Here is a 26,060-nt window from a genome sequence, read left to right as displayed (position 1 = left end):
TCTAGTAACTTGGGGGTGGAGTCTTTTGGGTTTTCCACATAAAGTATCATGTCATCTGTGAAGAGAGTTTGATTTCTTTGCCAATTTGAATACATTTTATTTCTTTTTGTTGTCTGGTTGCTGTTGCTAGGACTTCTAGTACTATGTTGAACAACAGTGGTGAGAGTGGGCATCCTTGTTGTGTTCCTGATCTTAAGGGAAAGGCTCTCAGCTTTTCCCCATTGAGGATGATATTCACTGTGGGGTCTTCATAGATGGATTTTATGCACTTGAGGAATATTCCTTCTATCCATATACTCTGAAGAGTTTTAATTAAGAAAGAATGCTGTATTTTGTCAAATGCTTTTTCTGCATCAATTGAGAGGACCATATGGTTCTCCTCCCTCCTCTTATTAATGTGTTCTATCACACTGATTGATTTGTGAATGTTGAAATAACCTTGCATCCCAGGGATAAATCCCAGTTGGTCATGGTGGATTATCTTTTTAATGTATTGTTGGATCCTATTAACTAGGATTTTGTTGAGAATTTTGGAATCGATATTCATCAGGGATATTGGTCTAAAATTCTCCTTTTTGATGGGGTCTTTGGCTGGTTTGGGGATTAAGGTAATGCTGGCCTCATAGTATGAGTGTGGAAGCTTTCCTTCTGTTTCTATTTTTTGAAACAGCTTCAGGAGAATAGGTCTTATTTATTCTTTGAATGTTTGGTAGAATTCCTCTGGGAAGGGGAGTTTTTGGGAAGTTTGTGATCACTGCTTCAGTCTCGTTACTTGTTATTGGCATATTCAGGTTGTCAATTTCTTCCTCTTTCAGTCCTGGCAGTTCATAGGTTTCCAGGAAGGCATCCATTTCTTCCAGTTGCTTAATTTATTGGCATATAGTTGTTGATATTAATTATAATATTTTTTTTTCTATTTCCTTGGTGTTAGTAATGATCTCTTCCTTTTCATTCATAATTTTATTAATTTGGGCCTTTTCTCTTTTCTTTTGTATAAGTCTGGCTGTGGTTTATTGATCTTATTAATTCTTTCAAAGAACAAGTTTCTAGTTTTGTTGATCTGCTCTACTGTATTTCTGATGTCTAATTCATTGATCTGTGCTCTAATCTTAATTAGTTCTCTTCTAATGAGTGGCTTAGGCATCATTTGTTTTCTCTCCAGTTCTTTAAGGTGTAAAGTTTGTTGGTGAAATCGGGATTTTTCTATTTTTTTGAGTGAGGCTTGGATGGCTATATATTTCCCTCTTAGGACTGCTTTTGCAGTATCCCATAGGTTTTGGATTGATGTGTTTTCTTTCTTAGTGGTTTCCATGAATTGTTTAAGTTCTTCTTTGATTTCTTGGTTGACCCAAACATTCTTAAGCAGAATGGTCTTTAGCTTCCAAGTGTTTGAATTTCTGCCAAATTTTTTCTTGTGATTGAGTTCCACTTTTAGAGCATTGTGGTCTGAGAATATGCAGGGAATAATCTCAGTCTTTTGGTATTGGTTGAGACCTGATTTGTGACCCAGTAGGTGGTCTATTCTGGAGAAAGTTCCATGTGCACTCAAGAAGAATGAGTATTCTGTTGTTTTAGGGTGGAATGTTCTGTAAATAACTATGAGGTCCATCTGGTCCAATGTATCATTTAAAGCTCTTGTTTCCTTGTTGATTTTCTGCTTAGATGATCTGTCCATTGCTGAGAGTGGAGTATTGAGGTCTCCTCCAATTAACATATTGTTATCAATAGGACTCTTTATTTTGGTTAACAGTTGGCTTATGTAGATGGCTGCTCCCATGTTGGGGGTGTATATCTTTACAAATGTTAGATCTTCTTGTTGGATAGACCCTTTAAGAATGATATGATGTCCTCCTATATCTCTTACTACAGTCGTTAGCTTAAAATCTAATTTGCCTGATATGAGAATTGCTACCCCAGCTTTCTTCTGAGGTTTGTTGGCAAAGAAGATGGATTTCATCCCTTCACTTTCAGTCTGGATGTATCTTTAGGTTCAAAATGAGTCAATTGTAGACTGCATATGGTTGGGTCCTGTCTTTTTATCCAATCTGCACGCCTGTGCCATTTTATGGGAGAATTTAGACCATTCATATTGAGAGTGATTATTGAAATATATGAATTTATTGTCACCATGTTGCCTGTGAAGTCTTTGTTTCTATAGATTGTCTCTGTAAATTTCTATTCTATATCACTCTTGCAGTCTTTCTCCCTTTGTAGAACCCCCCTTAATATTTCTTGCATGGCTGGTTTAGTGATCATGTATTCTTTCAGTTTCTGATGGTCTTGGAAACTCTGCATCTCTCCATCCATTCTAAATGACAGTCTTGCCAGATAAAGTATTCTTGGTTGCATGTTCTTCTGGTTTAGTACCCTGAATATGTCTTGCCAGGCCTTTCTGGCTTGCCAGGTCTCTGTGGCTAGGCCTGACATTATTCTGATGTGCCTCCCTCTGTACGTAAGGAATCCCTTCCTCCCAAAGTGCCCTTAAGATTGTTTCCTTGGTTCTAAGATTTGTGAGTGCATTGGTTTGTTTTCCTTGATCTTGGGAAGAGTCCTCTCTGCCTCTAGGACACGAATATTTGTTTCATTTTCCAGGTTAAGGAAGTTCTCAGCTACGATTTGCTCAAATATATCTTTTAGTCCTCTCTCTCTCTACCCCCCTCTGGGATCCCAATAATTCTGACATTGGAACATCCCATGGTGTCACTTCTTTCTCTAATTCTGTTTTCACAGATTTTAAGCTGTTTGTTCCAGGCCTCCTCTTTTTCCTTCTTTTCTATCAGTTTGCCTTCTAGATCACTAATTTGTTCTTCTGCCTCATTTACCCTAGCTTTTAGAGTATCTAGATTATATTGGATCTCTTTAATAGCATTTTTAAGTTCTGCCAGATCAGCTTTCATTTTTGCCCTTAGAGACTCTATGTTGCCATTAATCATTTTCTTCTTTCTAGCTACTGTCTTCATAATTGTTACCCTGAAGTTTATTTTGGACTTCTTGCTTATGTCTATATTCATTTGTTCTGTGGCCAAAGTCACAGTCTCTGAGTCTTTCCTATTTTGGGGGTTCCTCCTCTTAGTCATTCTGTTGAGGGGTGGTTTAGGGAATGTACAGATTCCAAGTTATTGACTACAATCCACGCAAGATGCACCAGTTTTATAGGGATGTTAGGGTTGTAGGCCTCTTGTTCTTCCAGCCTGTCTTCTGGGGGAAGGATGGGGCTTGCTGCGCTGTTACTCAGGCAACACTGTTTAGTCAGAGTTGCCCTACTCCCTGTGTGTGTGGGGTGGATGAGTTCATTGAAAACTTGTTTACTGGGGCTTTTGTTCTCTCCCCACTTTCCCTGCTGGCTTTCAGATTCTCTTCTGAGAGTCAGAGCAGAAGTGACTGTTTCCAAACCTCTGCCTCGGAACAGAGAGATTGCAATCTGTTTTTTTGTGAGCTGTCCAGGCCACACTATCTCCGTTTCTGTCTGTGCTGTTAAAAACTGCAGTGTCCTGGGTTGTGTGCCCCTCAGCTTCCAGGTTGGGGCATGTCTCTGCCCTGCTTATGGCAGCTCCCTCCCCCTTATATTTATCTTCTGATATCTGCCCTCAGAATCACCTCAAAACCAGCCACTGGGGATATTTTGTTTGTAGAGATCCAGATCTATCTTCTCACATCTCAGCCTGATTTTGTGTGTGTTCAGAGTGGTCTGGTAGATATCCAGCTCAATTCAGGTGACTGGTTGAAATAGGGTCCCCTACTCCTCCACCATCTGCAAAAGTGGTTCTAAGAGGGAAGTTTATAGCAATACAAGGCTACCTCAAGAAACATGAAACATCTCAAATGAACAACCTATCCATACACCTAAAGGAGCTAGAAAAAGAACAATAAATGAGACCAGCAGAAGGAAAGCAATAATAAAGATTAGAGCAGAAATAAATTATACAAAACAAAAAAAATAGAAGAAATCAATGATAGCAGGAGTTGGTTCTTTGAAAGAATCAATAAAATTGATAAACCTCTGGCCAGATTTTTTAGGGAAAAAAAAGAAAGGACTCAAATGAATAAAATCATAAGTGAAAGAGGAGAAATAACACCCAACACTACAGAAATACAAACAATCATAAGACAATATTATGAAAACTACATGTCAACATTGGAAACCTAGAAGAAATGGATAAATTCCTAGAAACATTTAAACTACCAAACCTGAAAAAGGAAGAAATAGAAAATTTGAACAGACTGATGACCAGCAAAAAACTGAATCAGTAACCAAAAAATTCCCAACAAACAGTAGTCCAGGATCAGATGGCTTCAGGGGAAATTCTACCAAACATTTAAAGTAGACTTCATACCTATTATTCTCAAACTATTCCAAGAAATAGAAGATGAAGAAAAACTTCCAAATTCATTCTATGAAGTCAGTATTACCCTGATACCAAAACTAGATAAAGTCACCAGTAAGAAAGAGAACTACAGGCCAATATCCCTGATGAACATAGATGCAAAAATCCTAAGCAAAATAAAATAGGAAACCGAATCTAACAATATATTTAAAAAAAATCATTCACCACAATCAAGTGGGATTTACTCCTGGGTTGCAAGTTTGGTTCATTATTCGCAAATCAATCTATGTGATACATCACATCAATAAGAAAAAGGACAAGAACTATGTGATCATTCCAATAGATGCAGAAAGAGCACTTGACAAAGTACAGCATCCATTCATGATAAAACCCTAAACAAAGTAGGTTTAGAGGGAACATACCTCAACATAATAAAGGCCATATATGAAAAACCCACAGCTAATATCATCCTTAATGGGGAAAAACTGAAACCTTTTCCCCTAAGGTCAGGAACAACCCAAGAATGTCCATTCTCACCACTTATATTCAAAATAGTACTGGAAGTCTTAGCATCAGCAATCAGGCAACAAAAAGAAATAAAGGACATCCAAATCAGTAAGATAGAAGTAAAACTCTCACTAATGGCAGATGATATGATACTCTATATAGAAAACCTGAAAGATTCCACAAAAAACCTGCAAGAACTGATAAATGAATACAGTAAAATTTCAGGATACAAAGTCAATGTATAGAAATACACCAATAATGAAGCAGCAGATAAAAAAATTAAGAAAACACTCCCATTTACAATTGCACCAAAAATAATAAGATACCTAGGAATAAACCTAACCAAAGAGGTAAAAGACCTGTACTCTGAAAACACTAATGAAAGAAACTGAAGATGACACTAAGAAATGAAAAGACATTCCATGCTCATGGATTGGAAGAAAAAATATTGTTAAAATGTCTATACTACCCAAAACAATCTACACATATAATGCAATCCTTATCAAAATACCAACAGTATTTTTCATAGACTAGAAAAAACAATTATAAAATTTGCATGGAACCACAAAAAGACCCTGAATAGCTAAAGCAATATTGAAAAAGAATAACAAAGCTGGAGGCATCACAACTCCAGTTATAAGTTATATTACAAAGATGTAGTATGGTATTAGCACAAAAATAGACACATAGATCAGTGAAACTGAATAAGGAACCTAGAAATAAATCCTCATCTATATGGTCAATTGGTCTTTGATGAAGGAAGCAAGAACATGCAATGGGAAAAAAATCTATTCAACAAATGGTATTGGGAAAACTGGACAGCTATATTCAAAAGAGTGAAACTTGACTACTTTCTTACAAAACAGACAAAAATAAATTCCAAATGGATGAAAGACCTAAATATGAGACTTGAAACCATAAAAATCCTAGAAGAGAACACAGGCAGTAGCTTCTTTTACATCAGTCATAGCAACTTTTTCCTTGATATGTCTCCTGAGACAAGGGAAACAAAAGCAAAAGTAAACTATAGGGACTTCATCAAAATAAATATGTTCCACACAGTGAAGAAAAAGAAAACTAAAATGCAACCTACAGAATGACAGAAGATATTTGCAAATGACATATGCCATAAAGGTTTAGTATCCCAAATATATAAAGAACTTTAAAACTCAACAGCCAAAAAAACAAATAATCCAACTAAAAAATGGGCAGAAAACATGAACAGACACTTTTTTTTTAAAGAAGAAATATAGATGGTCATCAAACATGAAAATATGTTCATTATCACTTACCATCAGGGAAATGCAAATTAAAACTACAATGAGATATCACATCAAACTATCAAATGGCTAAAATTAACAATACAAGAAACAACAGGTATTGGTGAAGATGTGGAGAAAAGAACACTCTTGCACTGTTGGTGAAAATGCAAATGAGTGCAGCCACTATGGAGAACAGTATGGAGGTTTCTCAAAAAGTTAAAAATGGAACTACCCTATGATCCAGCAATTGCACTACTGGGTATTTACCCAAAGAATACAAAAACACTAATTTAAATGGATACATGTATCCATATGTTTAGAGCAGCATTATTTATAATAGCCAAGATACTGAAGGAGCCCAAGTGTCCATTGATTGATGAATGGATACAGAAGAGGTGGTATATATACAATGGAACATTATTCAGCCATAAAAAGAATAAAATCTTGTCATTTTCAATGACATGGTTGGAGCTAGAGAGTATAATGTTAAGCAAAATAAATCAGAGAAGACAAATACCATATGATTTCCCTCATATGTGGAATTTAAGAAACAAAACAAATGAGCAAAGGGAAAAAAAAAAGAAAAAAGAGAGAGATAAATCAAAAAGTAGACTTTAATTATAAAGAACAAACTGATGATTACCAGAAGGGAGGGGGGTGAGTGGATGGGTTAAATAGGTGATGGGGATTAAGGAGTGCACTTGTGATGACCACTAGGTGATGTATGGAATTCTTGAACCACTATATTGTACACCTGAAACTAATATTACACTGTATGTTAACTGACTGTTATTAAAACAAAACTTTAAAAGTAAAAAGAAAATAAATTATACTGTGTATAAATCTTCTTTCAAGTAGCATCTTCTTTCATTAAGACAGAAGTGTTTTTAAAATTATGTGTAAAAAGCATGTGGGAATAGCCTAAGGTTAACTCATTAAAACTACAGCGGGGGAAAAAAAGGAAGACAGATGGAATGTTCCAAATAAACTTTGAAAATGTAGCCATGGATCTTTCACTTTGAATTCTCTTTGGGCTAAATGCTATATGTGTCTATCCTCCTTTTTTTTTTGGTTAACATTGTAGAGGTTTCTGTTATTGCTCCCAATCCCCTTCACACACTCTTTTCCATCATATGGAAATAGTCACTCATCAAAACTTAGCCAGTTGTTGTGTGCATTATGGCACGTGCACATGAATTTGGAGAGCAGAATCCTTTACCTAAAATTTTGCTACATAATCAATGAATTCAAGTACTATTGCTCAAATTGTGTGTCTTTGAGGCATCTGCATTAGAATCACCTAGAGCACTCATTTAAAAATACTTATTTCGGAGAAATCTGGACTTTACCTAAGATCTTTGAATGAGAATCTCTGAAGATTCTGCCTTTGTTCATATTATTGCCTCATTCTAGAATGTTCTTTTTCTCACATCTTTTAAGAAATTCTGCACATCTTTTAAGGTTCAGCTCAAATATAGCCTACTCTATGAAGCTATCCTTGATCCACTTCCTTCCAATAGATGTGCTCTTCCCTAAAATTATGGCACAGGATAGCAGATGCATCAAAACTGCAATACAGGCGAATTTGGAGGGGGAACTCATGTAGGTCATCCAAGAAAAGGTGGTAGGAAGCATCTAAGACTTGCACTTAAATTTGTACTTATATTTAGAAACCTGGCTGAAAATGTTACAAATAACTAAGTAATCAACCACATAGAATCTGTGCTTGGAGAAGAGATTAGTGACAATTTCATGAAAGAATCTTAAGATAAAAATGAAACAAAATGGCTGGGCTTCTAGGCAAAAACACGTACAATAACAGAGAGGGAAGTAGTGGTAAAGACCTTCACTAGGAAGATGATAGATAATATCCTAGTTGATCATGTGCAGTTATCAGACTATTATAGCTTTAAGGTAGGGTAAGCATAATGATGTAAGATATGAAAATAGAAGGTTGACGGAGATATGTAGAACAGTAAGTGCCATGGATAAAGCTATTATTAAATGGTAGAATTTAGATATGAACCCAGGTGGGCCTGATTCCAAATCCTATTCTCTAAGCCTCTTAATTATGTCTTTGTTTAAACTATTGCTTCACCCTAGAATGTCCTTCCCCTCTATCTTTGCCTGTGAGAAGCGTATCCTATCTTCAACATCATGGCATCTTTCCCAAGCTGCTTGGGCCACCCCACTCTGACAGTAACAACTGGCACCTTCCCTGTCACTCTCTCCCCACCCCTTTTATTTGAGGAGCATGGGTGTGCACATGAGGGTTCTTCTGCTGGAATCTACAGTGGCTTGGGGTAAAAGGTATCAAGGAATAATTTGCAATTCTTGGGAGGCCCAGGATACAGAAAGGTCTGTCTGAGGCAAAGTAAGGTCTGGGGAATACCTATATCACCATCATCTACTTGAAAAGCATACTTTGGGGCCACACCCACATCTCTTCAATCAAAATCTTTAGCTCAAGGCATAGGAATTTTCATTTTCAACAAGAGCCGGCAATTCTAGTTCTAGAGAGCTGACCAAAACATTAAGTCCTTGCTCATTTCAAATGCTTCAATTTTGTTAAGACAACACAACTAATCCTATTTATTTTCTTTAGCATTAAAAACAGTAACAAAACCACTAATTTGAAAAGAAAAATGCACTCCTATGTTTATTACAGCATTATTTACAATAGCCAAGATATGAAAACAACTTAAGTGTCCATAAATGGATGAATGGGTAAACAAGATGTAGTATATGTATGTGTACACACACACACACACACACACACAGATGGACCTAGAGTGCATTATGCTGAATGAAATAAATCAGGCAGAGAAAGAGAAAGACAAATAGCATATAATTTCACTTACATGTGAAATCTAAAAAAAAAACCAAACCAACCAATAAAAACAGAAATAGACTTATAAATACAAACAACAAACTGGTGGTTGCCAGAGGGAAGAGGGGTGAAAGAATGGGCCAAAAAAAAAAAAAAGTAATAAAACGTAGAGGTGTGGATTGTAATTATCTCATCTGGGGCAAATAGTAAGCAACATTTGCCATCTCTCCTCTGTTCAGTTGTCCCACTTATGGATCCCTAGTTACACCAGTTTTAGAAAGAGTTCTTAAGAAAGATCAAGTAAAAAAAAATCAAATAAAGAAAAACAAAACAGGAAATTAGCCAAAATATTAGCTGAATGTCAAATTTGAGTCTATTTTCCAGTCATAAACCACAAGGAAAAAGACATTACATTGCAAATTAAAATTCTAGCTGATAAACTTTAGAAATGTAATAAGCTAGATTTTCCCACATTCTAAGAATATAAATTCAGCTGATTGCAATGTATGTAAATATACTTACAATTTCTTTGATAACATAGAAACAAAAAATAACTCTTGTTTTATAAATAAGGAAAGGTATTACTAATTTTAAAATTTTGATGGATGGAATAGCTGCTGCCAACTTATGTCCCTTGATACCTAAGACCATAATTCAGCAGCCTCCTCTTTCCCATTGGAAAAAAAAAAAAGTGGCACATTTTTCCTTGAGCTGCCAATTGCCTGCACAAAATTCATGCATTAATGGTACCCCAATATTGTACTTTCTCATTTTTTAGATATGCTGATTCAACACAAATATACATGTACATATATCTTGCCATGACTAGTTGGCTTTTTTATTAGATTCATGATTAATATTTTGCAATATAAATGTTCTGAAATGCAAGTTCATTATTTTGTTATCTCAGAATTTTCATATAGTATTTGCAAATTAGGTCCCAAGAAAGGTATGGAAATACCTTGTATGCTTAACTCAATTATCAAATTTGAGAGGTAGTAGATTCCTAATCTTAAGACCAATATACTAATACTTAGATGACAATAAAAAATATACCCTGGTAAATCTCTGTTGATATCAGCGTAAGTGTAACTTTGAACTAGTGTCAACTGATTTACTATTATGAATGAAAATGAGGAGATTGTTTATGTCTGGGTAGGAACATGTACTCTTATAAAATAGCAAATATGTAGTGGTGATTGGCTGGTATAGATCTCGGAGCATGTGTAATTTGAATACATTTACCCTGAAGAATTTTCTAATAGTTACTTACAATCCTACTTATCTCTGATGCACTTTTTAGGCATTAACCAGTCAATGAATTTCACTATCCTTTAGAGATAGTGAGTAAGAATACATTGTATAAATAAGACTGTGCCTTATCTTATTTATAGTTGAGTGTTTTATGGTTTGCCTCCTTTCCCCCCATGTTAATCTGTTTCATTTCTTAAATTCCACATATGAGTGAAATCATATGGTATTTGTCTTTCTTTTACTGACTTATTTAGCTTAGCATAATACCCTCTAGCTCCAACCATGTCGTTGCAAATGGCAATATTTCATTCTTTTTTTATGGTGGAATAATAGTCCATTGTATATATAAGCCACAATATCTTTATCCATTCATTAGTGATGGACATTTGGGCTCTTTCCATAATTTGGCTATTGTTGATAATGCTGCTATAAACATGAGGGTGTGTGTACCTCTTCAAATCTGTATTTTTGAATCCTTTGGGTAAATACCTAGTAGTGCAATTGCTGGGTCATAAGATAGTTCTATTTTTAATTTTTTGAGGAATCTTCATACTGTTTTCCAGATTAGCTGTAACAGTTTACATTCCCACCAAGAATGTAAGAGGGTTCCTCTTTCTCTGCATCCTTGCCAACATCTGTTGTTTCCTGTGTTGTTAATTTTAGCCATTCTGACAGGTGTGAGGTGATATCTCATCATGGTTCTGATTTGTATTTCCCTGATGATGAGTGATATTGAGCATATTTTCATATGTCTGTTAGCCAATGGATGTCTTCTTTGAAAAAAAAAAAGTTTATTCATGTCTTCTGCCTATTTCTTAACTGGATTATTTGTTTTGGGGTGTGTTAAGTTTGATAAGTTCTTTATAGACTTTGGATACTAACCCTTTATCAGATATGTCACTTGCAAATATCTTCTACTCCCCATTCCATAGACTGCCTTTTAGTTTTGTTAATTGTTTCCTTCGCTGTGCAGAAGTTTTTGTCTTGACAAAGTCCCAATAGTTCGTTTTTTATTTGTTTCCTTGCCTCCGGTGACGTGTCTAGTAAGAAGTTGCTATGCCAAGGCCAAAGAGGTTGCTGCCTGTGTTCTTCTCTAGGATTTTGATGGTTAACAATGTTGCATTTTGGTCTTTCATCCATCTGGAATTTATTTTTGTGTATGGTGTAAGAAAGTAATCCAGTTTCCTTTTTTTGCATGTTGCTGTCCAGTATTCCCAAGGCCATTTGTGTAGGAGACTGTTAGTTTTGAATCTCGATTATTGTATTTTTTCATTTTGGCCTGACTAGTTTTAAGTCTTTTATCTCTCTGGTAAGAGACTCCCTTGTGTCTTTTATACTTTTCTCAAGTCCAGCTAGTATCCTTATGATTGTTGTTTTAAATTCTGGACCAGAGATATTACTTATATCTGTTTCAATTAGATCCCTGGTCATGACCTTTTTTTGTTGTTTCTTTTAGGATGAATTCCTCCATCTTGCATTTTGTCTAGGACTCTTTCTTCTTCTGTATTTTAGGAAAGCCTATTATGTTTCCCACTCCTGAGAGTAATAACTTTTGAAGAAGAGGTCATATACTGTCCAGGGCCTGGCACTTCAGGAAGTTTCTCTGGTGTATGCTGTGTGCACTCTGATGCTGTGTTTTGACTGCTCTTTCCTTCAGGTCAATCCTCTGTAGAGTTTCTCCTTGCTTGCTGTGGGGAGTGTTTGGACCTTGGCCAGAATGTGGTGAGTTTTAACTAGGTGTGCTCTGGTCTGCTTATTAAAAGAGACCTGATGCTATTTCCAAAAGAGCTGAAGCTTTGCAGAACTCTGGTCAGTTGACCTGGTGCATATGGGGGCTTTGTTTGGGTTTTTTGGGGGGAGGGGCATACTGCTAAGGTTCTCAGGCACACCTGCAGAGTACAGGGGGGCTGGGCTTGGTGTAAGACGTTCAGGCCACCATTGTTGGTGCTATGCTACTTACTGATATTAGGTTATACTGTAGGTTGGGGGAGAGAAATGGTCCCAGATCTCTCCTTCATCCCAGGAGAGGGGAGTTCACAACTGCCCATTCTCTGGGAAGCCCTCCAAGAAAAGTGAACAATTTCTCCTTGTGTGTCCCTGGTGTTTCTCAGATCCCTGCCTTAATCCTGTCTGTGTCCAAGCCCTCTATCCACCCAGCAGTGTCATGCACCTGTGTTCTATTCCAAGCAGGCTGGTTGAGTTTTAAAACTCCAAACTTTAGGGAACTGGCATGGCATAAACCCATGCTGGTCCTCTGGGGAGGGTCTCCCCATGCTGGGACTGATGCAGTTTTGTGCTAGAGTGGTGGTCCTACCAAAGTGCATGGGCATGGACTTTCTAGTAAAGCACAGCAAAGGACCCATTTCCAGATTAGCTGCCCTCAGCAGGTGTCTCTGCATCTATGCTGAGGGGCAAGGGAGGGTAATTGTGTCTTCTGGCTTTTTTTTCCTCTGGAGAGGCAATGCCACCTCTCACAGATGCACTCCAAGAAGGGGGAACTGTCTCTCTCAGTGTGTCCCAGGTAATCTTCATATTGCACTGTCTGCTCCTAGGCTGTCTGCCCTCCTTCTTTACAGGAGCACTGCAGTGTCCTCAGGGCTCAACACCAGCCACAGTGTGGCCCTCTAAAACTCCAGTCTTTGAAACTTGCTGGTTTTAAAAACTCATGGAAATCAGTCCCTCTTATTTTCCCAGTCAATGGCTTTGGGGAATTGTTTTCCTTGTGCAATCCCCTGTGAACTCTTCTGTCTCTGTCTCTGTCTCTGTCTGTCACCAGGGTTCCCTCCCATCCACAGCCCCTGAAATTCAGTTCTTTCCCAAATCACATCTTTGCACCTGCTACCTTCCATAATGTGTCTTCTTCTATCCCTCTAGTCATGCAGTTTGTTCTGTCAGTCCTCAGATCAATTTCTTGGGTATTCAGAATGATTTGATATTTATCTAGCTGTGTTCAAATGACCAGGCAATCCTAGGGTCCTCCTACTACTCAACCATCTCGGGTCGTCTTCCATGCCTTATCCCACTTAATAACATACTATGGTTTAGTAGTTCAGTGATCTAGTCTTTCAATTAAAAAGAGCTAAGATTAAAATCCCATTTATAGCATAAAATGAAGAAAATCCTGACACTTGAAAGAACATGGATGGATCTTAAGAGCATTATGCTAAGTGAAATAAGTTAGAGAAAGAAAAATACTGTATGATCTCACTTACATATAGAATCTAAAAACTAAACAAAACAACTCATAGAAAGGGATCAGATTTTTGTTTACCAAAGGTAGGAGGTAAGGGATGGGGAGATTGGATTGAAGGTAGTCAAAATGTACAAACTTACAGTTATAAAATAAATACTGGGGATGTAATCTACAACATGATGACTATAGTCAATACTATTCTATAGTATATTTGGAAGTTGCTAAAAGAGTAAATCCTAAAATTTTTTATCACAAGGAAAAGTAATTATTTGTAATTATATTAGGTAATGAATGTTAACTAAGCTTTTTGTTGTAATCATTTCACAGTATACGCATGTCAGGTCATTATGCTGTAGACCTTAAACTTACATAGTCTGTATGTCAATTATATCTCAAACTGAAAAAAAAAATAATTTGTGGCAACAGCATTTTTCTTTGTCAAATGTTTCTGAAGACTTTATAGCTCATATCCAATTTGGTGAGACAAAATTATTTTTATTATATTAACATTTAACTTTTATTTTGCTTGAGCTACACATTGAACAAATGTTGAATGAGAATTAAATGAAAGACTCTAGAACATTCAACACAGAAGAGTCACAGCAATTAAAAGCTAACATTATTTTGCCTGCATTATGCCATTGGGCTACCGTATTATCTTTTCTTCCTTTCTTAAGTTACCTCAAAAACAGACCTACAACTAAAAATAGAAATAAATTATATAAATAAAAATTTTAAAATGGTTAAGATTGTGAAAGAAAAATAGACAGAATGGATGAAAGACCTCAATGTGAGACAAGAATCCATCAAAATCCTAGAGGATAACATAGGCAGTAACCTCTTCGACATCGGCCACAGCAATTTCTTTCAAGATACATCTCCAAAGGCAAGTGAAACAAAAGCAAAAATGAACTTTTGGACTTCATTAAGATAAAAAGCTTCTGCACAGCAAAGGAAACAGTCAACAAAATAAAGAGGCAACCCACAGAATGGGAGAAGATATTTGCAAATGATACCAAAGACAAAGGGCTGATATCCAAGATCTATAAAGAACTTGTCAAACTCAACACCCAAAAAACAAATAACGAAGTCAAAAAATAGGCAGAGGACACGAACAGACACTTCTCAAAAGAAGATACACAAATGGCTAACAGACACATAAAAAAAATGTTCTACATCATTAGCCATCAGGGAAATTCAAATCAAAACCACATTGAGATACAACCTTACACCAGTTAGAATGGAAAAAATTGACAAGGCAAACAACAACAAATGTTGGAGAGGTTGTGGAGAAAAGGGAACCCTCTTACACCATTGGTGGGAATGCTAGTTGTCACAGCTACTTTGGAAAACAGTTGGAGGTGCCTCAAAAAATTAAAAATAGAGCTAGCTACCCTATGACCCAGCAATTGCACTCCTGGATATTTACCCCAAAGGCACAGATGTAGTGAAAAGAAGGGCCATATGCACCCCAATGTTCATAGCAGCAATGTCTGCAATAGCCAGACTATGGAAATAGCAGAGATGCCCTTCAATAGATGAATGGATAAAGAAGATGTGGTCCATATAGACAATGGGTTATTACTCAGCCATCAGAAAGAATGAATACCCAACTTTTGCATCAACAGGGATGGCACTGGAGGAGATTATGCTAAGTGAAATAAGTCAAGCAGAGAAAGTCAATAATCATATGGTTTCACTTATTTGTGGAACATAAGGAATAGCATGGAGGACATTAGGAGAAGGAAGGGAAAAATGAAGGGGGGAAATCAGAGGGTGAGAAAACCATGAGAGACTACAGACTCCAAGAAACAAACTGAGGGTTTTAGAGGGAAGGGGGATGAGGGAATGGGTTAGCCTGGTGATGGGTATTAAGGAGGGCACATACTGCATGGAGCACTGGGTATTATATTCAAACGATGAATCATGGAACACTACATCAAAAAGTAATGATGTACTGTATGGTGACTAACACAACATAATAAAATTAAATTAAATTAAAAATAACAAAAGGAAATGGTTCCATTTATATTTTGGGTGAGATTAATAGATGCTTGCCTCGATAAAAAAGAAAAACTATTTGTTTTCCATTTTATTTTATTTTTTTATGTTTCCAAATATAAACTTGATATTTGAGAATATCAGTACAACTAATTATCTTTTTTTATGTATTTCATTAGAAATTAGGGTTTAACAATTCTACTTCCTATCCTTAAATTAATTATATTTGCAATGTGTTTTACTTTATCCTTACTTATCACTGGTAGGTTCTATTGTTTTCCTGTTAGATTATCTTCATCACACTCTATTATCAAATAAGTGAAAAGGTAATGCTGAAATCTATATATTAAAATCAAATTCAATAGAACATTAATAAATCTCTTCATGAGTAATCATGCATTTTAAATACCTGCCAGAAAAACAACCCTGTTACCTAAGAGATCCATTAAATTAGAATATCCATGCATATTAGAATAATAGAATTTTATGATTCCCATGTAATTGATTTTTGAACAAGGAACAGTATTATGGAAAATTGGAAGAGTCTCTATTATAGAAAACTGGAAAATCTAAAATCTAACAAAGAATCAGCATGAGACTAAGTACTAAATTGAAAAATGCAGTAAGAGCTAATAACAAATTTGACTTCACAGCTTATAATTAAAACATTTTATAAGTAGTCCATTTCATGAAATTATACAGTTGACATAGGATATTGAAACTCCTTTTGAAATATCAAGTTACTTAAATCTAATAGAATTTGAAGTACTGGTAATTCATAGCAGGAATTGATTATCCCAGGTTGTTGTAGAGACCTTAATATTTAGGAGAGGTACCACTTGATTTGGGGGACAATTGAAACAATTTTCTTCTTAAGGGTCAGGACTATAAATCTAAACACAACACAGAAAATTATAGTTTGCAAGTTCTTTTACACACATTATCTTATTTGTGTGTTATAACAATCTGGTGATATAAGCATTACTAGTGACATTTTACACATAAGAAAGTTCAAAGGAAATATAACTTGTTCAAGGTCACGTTGGAAATAATTGGTAAAGATGGAAATCAGGTTCAAATCTCCCATGTCCTATACTACATAGACAATGAATGCCACATCATCACTATCAGCTTTAAATTCACCTTCATACTCATCTTACCATTATTATTTTCTTTGGCCAAATTGGTTTGTTTCACATCAACAGGAACTCATAATTTCAAGTTCCAGCCACAAACTGCTTTTATGTGCTTCATAGGGTTAAATCTAGTGAATGTTTTTTTTTTTTTTTTAAAGATTTTATTTATTTGACAGAGAGAGACACAGCGAGAGAGGGAACACAAGCAGGGGGAGTGGGAGAGGGAGAAGCAGGCTCCCTGCTGAGCAGGGAGCCCGATGCGGGGCTCGATCCCAGGACCCTGGGATCATGACCTGAGCCGAAGGCAGACGCTTAACGACTGAGCCACCCAGGCGCCCCAAATCTAGTGAATGTTTTAGTCGCATCTGATTCTTGCTGTACACAAGACACCCAATTCTTGTTGCAGATCAAATTATTTGTACAAGATTCTTTACTACTGATCCTGATACTCATCCTCCAATGTTAAATTTTCTTTTGGAATGTAATATTTAACACTTACAATAATAACCTGAATCAATTAGGGAATGCATTACATCTACACGTCAATATATAAAGTCATTGCAGATAGTATAAATGTCATTAGGTAATCCATTCAATTTTAAATATAGTTATTTATTTTGCTACCAGTATGTTTTGTTTATGAAAAGATTAAATTGACACACAATTGATGCATAATTCATTATCAATAAGTAATTTATCATTTAAGGAAAACTATCCATGTAGTATTTAGCAAATATATATATGTAAAATTCAGTATTGTGATGCTAGAAGTTTTTCATCAACAAATGAGATCAATATAGCATCAATTTATCTTTTATTTAAATTATGAGTAATTATGATTTGGTCACTCAAACTCGTTGGAACATCTGTTTCAATTTTTCTGAATTACAATTTATTACTTTTATTTTTTTTAATTCTGTAATTTTTTTAATGAGTTACACTATTATGGGATTATGTAGTAGTTTTGTGACATGGATTAAGGTAAAGTAGGGTCATAAATCCCATTTCTAATTATAACCGTCTTTGCATAATTAAATGTCTGTTGATTAAGCAAATAGGTACTAGGTTTACTAGTATGCAATATATTTTAAGTACAGTAAGTTATGGTATCAGTTTTGGGAATTGGTTGTTATTTCTCTAACATGCAAAATCCTTGGTTAACCTAAAATAAAATGCTAATTTGTGATACTATGTTTAAAGAAACCAATAGTGTTTACAAAATATATCAATGTTTTCTTGAATATATGTCTCAGATTGTCACATAAAGATACTTTTCCTTATAACATTCATCAGCTGTATTATTTTTATATTGTTTTATTTTAATTCCACTTGTGGATAGAAATTACAAATTACATATAGAAATTGTGGTGATTTTCTCCCAAATAACATTTTTATTTATCAAATATTTTCATTATTTTGAGAGGAGCATTCTTTCAGACCATTTCAAATATTGAAATTAGATACCTTCAGTTGTGTTTAATAGTGCTATATAGGGAAATATTGTTCCACACGTACAAAAAACCTTAACCAGACTCACTCCTGTTTTTATTTAAGCAAATAAAAGTGAAATTTGCTTTTTATTGGAGATCTTAGAAGAGAAAATTTGAAAGATTTTAAGTTGTTTATTTCTATTGTAATAGCTTATTGATTGGACATGAATCATGAATTAAGATTCAGTGAGATATGTTTCTCTCAATAAATATGTGAAAACACACTGACCAGCCCTAACACTGGCAATAAAAGTCAACTACTTGCAAGTTTGGTTTATCCAATTTCTAAACTAACAATAAACAAATATAGTAATATATTAATAACTCTCTCTTATCAGTGAGTAGTGTTTGTTTTGCATCCATCACTTTGTAACATATATTTCATGTCTCCAGGCTGGCCAAAAGAATTTATCTTCTTACAAATACTCCTTATAAAGTGTATTTACAAACCATATTTACTTAGCTTTCTTATTGTCTTATCCTTACTGTCATCTTTTCTATACTGATTATCTCTAAATGTTGGTCATGAAAAAGAACTAATCTTATAAAAAGCCAATCTGATATCAGCAGTCATGTTCTTCCATACAAGTGCATAATATTGTTGAAAGAATACTTCTTAAGTTGTGAACTTGAAATTTACATGAAAATAGTGACATAGATAGGGGACATTAATTAATACATTAATAAGTAGTAACTTTTTTCACATTTTCCACAATTTATTACAACAATAATGAACAAAATGTGCAAGATTTATATTACATCTCTAAAATGTTCTAATTCCAAGGTTTTCAAAATTTTTCATTCACAAGAATCATCTGAGGAGCCTGTTTTAAATGCAATTTCCTACATGCAAAGTCAAAGATGATGTTGAGACCTGGAAACAAATTTATAACAAGTCATCCTCAAATGATTCTAATACTCTTTATCTGTGGCCCACACCTGCACTACATTTTAAAATCAGCAAGCTATTATGATCATGATCTTTGTCCCCAATTTACTAAAATTACAGGAAATTTAAATAAATGTATCATAGCAAATGGTGATAACAGTTTAAAGGGATATAGTTAAAATGTTCTGTCTCACTTTTTAATAGGCATGACCCATTTTCCTCACAGAGTATTAATGCATTTACATGTACTTTCTAAGTCAAGGAAAGTACTGGAGAAACAGTCCCAGAAGTAGTCACCAAGGGATAAATTACTCTGTTGGGTAAAATATAGTATGCATGAGTACGTGATAGAATTTTGTGCTCCAGGCATGTACTTTATAATGAATAAAAGGTAAAGATAACTATCTGGACATCACAATGGGTAACTAGAGCACAGTAATGGGAAGTTTGGGCAGGAAAGGCTTCAAAATCCTGGTAAGAAAACAGTAGACATCAGTTAGGTATATCTTTCAACAAAAAGGTGTCAGACTTATAAAAGGACTAGGGGCTCCTTTGAGAGGAATATGGCAGCAAAATAGGAGGACCCTGGCTCATATAATTCCACAAACACACCTAGATAACTATCAAATCATCCTAAGTACCCCAGAAGTTGACCTGAAGACTGACAAAACAAACTTAATAACTAAAAGGAGAGAAGAGGCTACATCCAAGAAGTAAGGAAGTGTGAAGATGTGATTTAGGGGAGAAATAGATCATGGGTGCTGGGGAGGGGAGGGAGCCAAGGAGAAGGGTGGAAAAAGAGGAGCACACAGGGAAATGCACAAGAACATTTCCCCAAAGCAATTAGCTTGGAAAACAAGAGGGACTAAATTTTGTGAGTTGTTGCAAAGAGTGGGGCTTAAAGCCTGGGTTTTAAGTTCACAGAGCTTGGTGAGGATAGAGCTCAGAGGGCTGCTCCAGTAGACAAAGCAGGCAAATAATCCAGTGGCAGACAATATGGAAACAGAGATCTGAAAAACACCTGGGGCATACAGTGTGGATATTATTCATTCTTGAAGCACATACCTGAGAGTTAGCATTCAAGAAGATACCTCTACAGGAACAAAGGAGCTGGGTGGCATCGTTTTCCTCCCTCACCCCTCAGCATAAACACAGAGCCACCTGAGAGAAGCAGCTCAACAAGGACACTGGTTGCCTAACTTGCTTACACCAAGCCCCACCTCCCTGCACTCAGGCAGGACTCCACTTCTATGTCAAGCTTGCCTTAGTCCCAGCAAGGAAGGGCCTTCTGCCAGAAGAGCAGCACAAACCCCTTCCCACACCACATCTCTTGATCAGAGAGTTCTGCAGAGCCTGAGGTCTGGTGGAGTTGGTGTCAGGTCTCAATTCACAAGTAGATCAGAGTACACCAGTTAAAACTTGCCACATTCAGGCCAGGGGCAAAACACCACCCATAACTGGCAAGGAGTGCCTCTGCAGACAATGGGCCTGAAGCATAGAGCAGCCACAACACAATACCAGAGGGCACTCAGCAAACTTGGAAACACTTTCTGAAGTGCCAGGCCCTGAGCATTACATGACCTCTTCATAGGCCATTACTTTCAGGAGCATGAGACATAACTGGCCTTTCTAACACAAAGAAGACAGAGACTTAAAAAATGTCAAGATGGAGGGATTTATCTAAAATGTAAGAATAAGATAAGGCCACAGGGATCTAAGCAAAATAGATATAAGTAACATGCTTGATGGAGCAACAATCATAGGGATACTTACTGGGCTTGAGAAAAGAATAGAAGACATCAGTGAGACCCTTTCCACAGAGATAAAACAGTTAAAAACTGTTTTAAAAAAGAATCAATCAGAGATGAAGAATGATAGAAATGAGATTGAAAACAGGCTTAATGCAATGAACAGAAGGGTGAAAGAAGCAGAGGGATGGATTAGTGATGTAGAAGACAAAATAATGGAAAATAATAAAGTTGAACAACAGAGATAAAGAATTATGAAACATGAGAATACACTTAGGGAACTCTGACTCCATCAAAAATAATAACATTTGTATTATAGGAATCCCAGAAGAAGAGAGAGAAAAGGGGGCAGAAAATTTATTTCAAGAAATAGTAGCAGACAACTTCCTTAATCTAGGGAAGGAAACAGATATACAGATGCAGGAGGAACAGACAACTCCCATCAAAGTCAACAAAAGAAGGCCAACACCAAGACATACTATAATTAAATTTGCAAAATATAGTGATAAAAAAAATCTTAAAAGCAGCAAGATAAAAGAAGTCTTTAACTTATAAGGGAAAACCCATAAGGCTAGCTGGCAGTTTCTTAATAGAAACTTAGCAAGTCAGAAGAGAGTGGCATGATATTTAAAAGTGCTGAATGGGAAAAATCTGCAGGCAAGAATACTCTATTCAGCAAGTCTATCCTTCAGAATAGAAGGAGAGATAAGGAGTTTCCCAGACAAACAAAAACTAAAGGAGTTCATAACCACTACAGTAGCCCAGCCAGAAATATGAAATGGTACTCACTAAGTGCAAAAGAGAGACCAAAAATTGACAAACACATGATCAGAAAAAATCTCCAAAAGCAAAGAAAAACAAGTAATAAAATGTCAATAAATACATATCTATCAATACTTACTTTGAATGTAAATGGACTAAACACTCCAACAAAAAGACATAGGGGCTAGAGGAGCAAGATGGCGGAGGAGTAGGAGGCCTAAATTTCGTCTGGTCTCAGGAATTCAGCTAGATAGGGATCAAACCATTCTGAACACCTACCAACTCAACAGGAGATGAAAGAAAAGAATAGCAACAACTCTCTGAACAGAAAAGTGACCACTTTCTGGAAGGTAGGACATGTGGAGAAGTGAATCCCAGGTGATATTCAGGAAGATAGACAGCAGGGGGAGGGAGCCTCCATCCGCCGCTACCGGCAAGGGATAGAGCAGCAGAGCACAAAATCAGAACTTTTAGAAGTCTGCTCCACTGAGGGACATCGCTCCAGTGGCTCAGTGGGAGGTGGAACCCTCGCTGGAACAGTGTGGTTTCGGGACCCTTGGGGTCACAGAAAGACTGGGGGTGCCTGAGTGTGGCAGAGTTCCCAGGTATTGGAGCAGGGAAGCTGGCTGCAGAGACGGAGCTCAGGAGTGGGCTCTCAGCTCGGGGTTGCCATAAACCGTGATCTGCGGCACAGTTGGGCCACTGCTCTTCCAGCAGGGACTGAACAAGTGGCAGATCGAGGGAGACTCCCCTTCCTCCCCTGGTGGGAGCAGCACAGGAGCACACCACAGCAATTTGCTGGGTTTGGAGAATCCACACGGGGTCGTGTGCCAGAGAGAGAAATGCTCGGTCACAGGCCGGGTGAGCACAGAGTGCAGCTGGAGACCAGGGAGAGAGGAGTGATTGACTACTTTTCTTGGGGGGCTCACTGAGGAGTGGAGCCCCAAGTTCTCAGCACCTCCGGGGCAGAGATTGGGAGGCCGCCATTTTCACTCTCATCCTCCAAAGCTGTACGGAAAGCTTGCAGGGAAAAAAAGCTACCAAGAGAAAACCTGAGCAGATTACTTAGCCCGCCCCCTGCAAGGGTGGGGCAATTCTGCCTCAGGCAAAGACATTTGAGAACCACGGCAACAGGCCCCTCCCCCAGAAGATCAGCAAGAACAGCCAGCCAAGACCAAGTTTACCAATCAATGAGAAGAGCAGAAGGCCAGCACTAGGGGAATACAGCACATAGAATTCATGGCTTTTTTCCCCCTGATTCTTTAGTCTTTCAAAGTTAATTTTTTTTATTTTCTTTTTTTCTTTTTCTTTCTTTTTTTTAATTTTTCTTTTTCCCTTTTTCAACCAACATTTTATCAATCCCTTTTTTAAGAATCTTTTTTATTTTTCATTTTTAGAGTCCTATTCTAGTAGTTAAACTTATTTTTGGTATATATATATATATAAGTTGTTCTCTTTAAAATTTAAAATTTTGTGATACAGTTTCTTCTAACAGACCAAAATACACCCTAAATCTCTAGTGTATGGCTTTGTTCGAGTCTCCTGCCTGAACACATTCTCTCTCCCCTTTTTTTTTGTAATTCCTTTTCTTTCTTTTTTCAACCAATGTCTTATCAATACCTTTTGTAAAATCTTTTATAATTTTTATCTGTCCAGTCATAGTCCATCCCTTCATCATATTTACCATTATTTTTGTACATATATAAGTTTTTCTTTCTTTAAAATTTTGGGAGGCACTTTCTTCTAACAGACCAAAATACACCCCAAATCTTGTGTGTGGCACTGATCTATGCACCAGCCTGACCATATTTGATTATATTCTGTATTTTGTTTTGTTTGTTTATCTGTTTTTATCTTTTTCTTCTTTCTTTCCTTTTCTTTTCCCATGGTTTCAGGTCTCTTCTGATTTGTTTAGTGTATATTTTCTGGGGATGTTGTTACCTTGTTAGCATTTTGTTCTCTCATTCATCTACTCTCCTCTGGACAAAATGACAAGATGGAAAAAATCACCTCAAAAAAAAAAAAAAAAGAACAAGAGACAGTACCGACTGCCAGAGACCTAATCAATATGAACATTAATAAGATGTCGGAATTAGAAGGAAAACTTTCACTATCTGCAGATGGCAGGTTACTCTGTATTGGAAACCCAAAAGACTCCACCAAAATCTTGTTAGAACTGATACACGAATTCAATAAAGTCACAGATATAAAGTCAACATACAAAAATCTGTTGGATTTCTGTACTCCAATAATAAAGCAGCAGAAAGAGAAATGAAGGAATCACTCCCATCTACAATTGCCCACAAAAACCTAAGATGCCTAGGAATAAACCTAACCAAAGAGGAAGACCTGTACTCCAAAAACTATAAAACACTGATGAAAGAAACTGAAGATAACACCAAGAAATGGAAAGATATTCCATGCTTATGGTTTGGAAGAACAAATATTTTCAAGGAATCTCTACTACCCAAAGCAATCTACACATTTAATGCAATCCTTATCAAAATACCAGCAGCATTTTTCACAGAGTTAGAACCAACAATTCTAAAATTTGTATGGAACCACAAAAGACCCTAAATAGCCAAAGTAATCTTGAAAAGGAAAGGCAAAGATGGAGGCATCACAATTCTGGACTTCAATTTATATTACAAAGCTGTAGTGATCAAGACAGTATGGTACTGGCACAAAAATAAACATATAGATTAATGGAGCAGAAAGAAAACCCAGAAATGAACCCACAACTATATGGTCAATTAATCTTGAACAAAACAGGAAAGAATACCCAACAGGGAAAATGATAGTCTCTTCAGCAAATGGTGTTGGGAAAACTGGACAGCAACATGCAAAAGAATGAAGCTAACCACTTTCTTACACCACACAGAAAAATAAGTTCCAGATGGATGAAAGACCTAAATGTGAGACAGGAAACAACCAAAATCCTAGAGGAGAACACAGCCAATAACCTCTTTGATGTTGGCTGTAAGAACTTATTTCTAGATATGCCTCCTGAGGCAAAGGAAACAAGGGAAAAAAATAAACTATTGGGACTTCATCAAAATAAAAAGTTCTGCACAGCAAAGGAAATGATAAACAAAACTAAAAGGCAACCTGCTGAATGGAGGGAGATATTTGCAAATGATGTGTGATAAAGGGTTAGAATCCACAATATATAAAGAACTTATAAAACTCAACACCCAAGAAACAAATAATCCAGTTAAAAAATGGGGAGAAGACATGAACAAACATTTTTCCAAAGAAGACATACAAATGGCCATCAGACACATGAAAATATGCTCAACATCACTGAACATCAGGGAAATACCAATCAAAACTACAATGAGATAATACCTCATACCTGTCAGAATCATTAAAATCAACAACACATGAAACAACAGGTGTTGGCAAGGATGTGCAGAAAGGGGAACCCTCTTGCAGTATTGATGGGAATGCAAAGTGGTGCAGGCACTCTGGAAAACAGTATGGGTAGTTCCTAAATTGAAAAGAAAAAAAAAAAAAGAAATAAACCATTACAGGCACTACCCTACAACGCAGCAATTGTACTACTAGGTAATTGCCCAAAGTATACAAAAATACTATTTCAGAGGGATACATGCATCCCTATGCTTATAGCAGCATTATCTACAATTGCCAAGATATAGAAGCAGCCCAAGTGTCCACTGACTGATGAAATTGATGAATGGATAAGGAAGAGGTGGTATATATATACAATGGAATTTTATTCAGCCACAAAAGGATGAAATCTTGCCATTTGCAAGGACACAGATAGAGATAGAGAGTTTAACACTAAATGAAATGTCAGTCAAAGACAAATACCTTATGATTTCACTCATATGTGGAATGTAAGAAAGAAAACAAAGAAGCAAAAGGAAAAAAATAAGAGAGAGAGAGAGAAACCAAGAAACCAACTCTTAACTATAGAGAACAAACTGATGGTTACCAGAGGGGAGGTAAGTGTTTGGTTGGGTGAAGTAAGTGATGAAGATTAAGGAGTACACTTGTGATGAACACCGGGGGTGGTATGGAAATGTTGAATCAATATATTGTATACCTGAAACTAATATCACACTGTATATTAACTAATTAATTTAAATAAAAACTTCTAAATAAAAAATAGAAATAAAAAACAAAAAAAAATCCAAACATGTATCATATTTTTCATTATAGAAACCTGCTACTAATTTGATGACCCATTCTAAGCTTACTAAAACTTCCTTCCTTCTCACCACTTTGTGTAGCATCCTTCTCACCACTTTGTGAATCATTTTTCCCTCTCCATAAATATCTACTATGTTTCATTACAGTTTCTCTTGCCCAGTCTGTTTAGGTCCAGCATTAACACTATGACTTTCTTATTGTTCTAAAAATCAGTGATAGATACTTAGTAGCATTTATCTATCTAGTAGGGCAGAAAAGTGTTTTTTAAAATCTGCATTCTAAAACAAAAATTATTCACATTACTTTGTCAGAGTAGTCCAGAACAAATCCCGACCCTTGTCTAGTATCCTCCCCGCCTTCCTTTCATTCTCCTCAATTTGTCCTCCTCTTGATAGTTTTGGCAACTTCACCTTTGATCCTTCACTTTCCATTTTCATTTTCACTTTCTTCTTCATATTTGCATATGCCAAATTATTCTTGGTTACAT

The sequence above is a fragment of the Mirounga leonina genome, unplaced genomic scaffold (genome assembly GCF_011800145.1).
Source record: "Mirounga leonina isolate KUSES-001 unplaced genomic scaffold, KU_Mleo_1.0 Mir_101664, whole genome shotgun sequence".
NCBI classification, from domain to species: Eukaryota; Metazoa; Chordata; class Mammalia; order Carnivora; family Phocidae; genus Mirounga; species Mirounga leonina.
The sequence above is the reverse complement of the archived record's forward strand: the minus strand, read 5'-3'. Positions refer to the sequence as shown.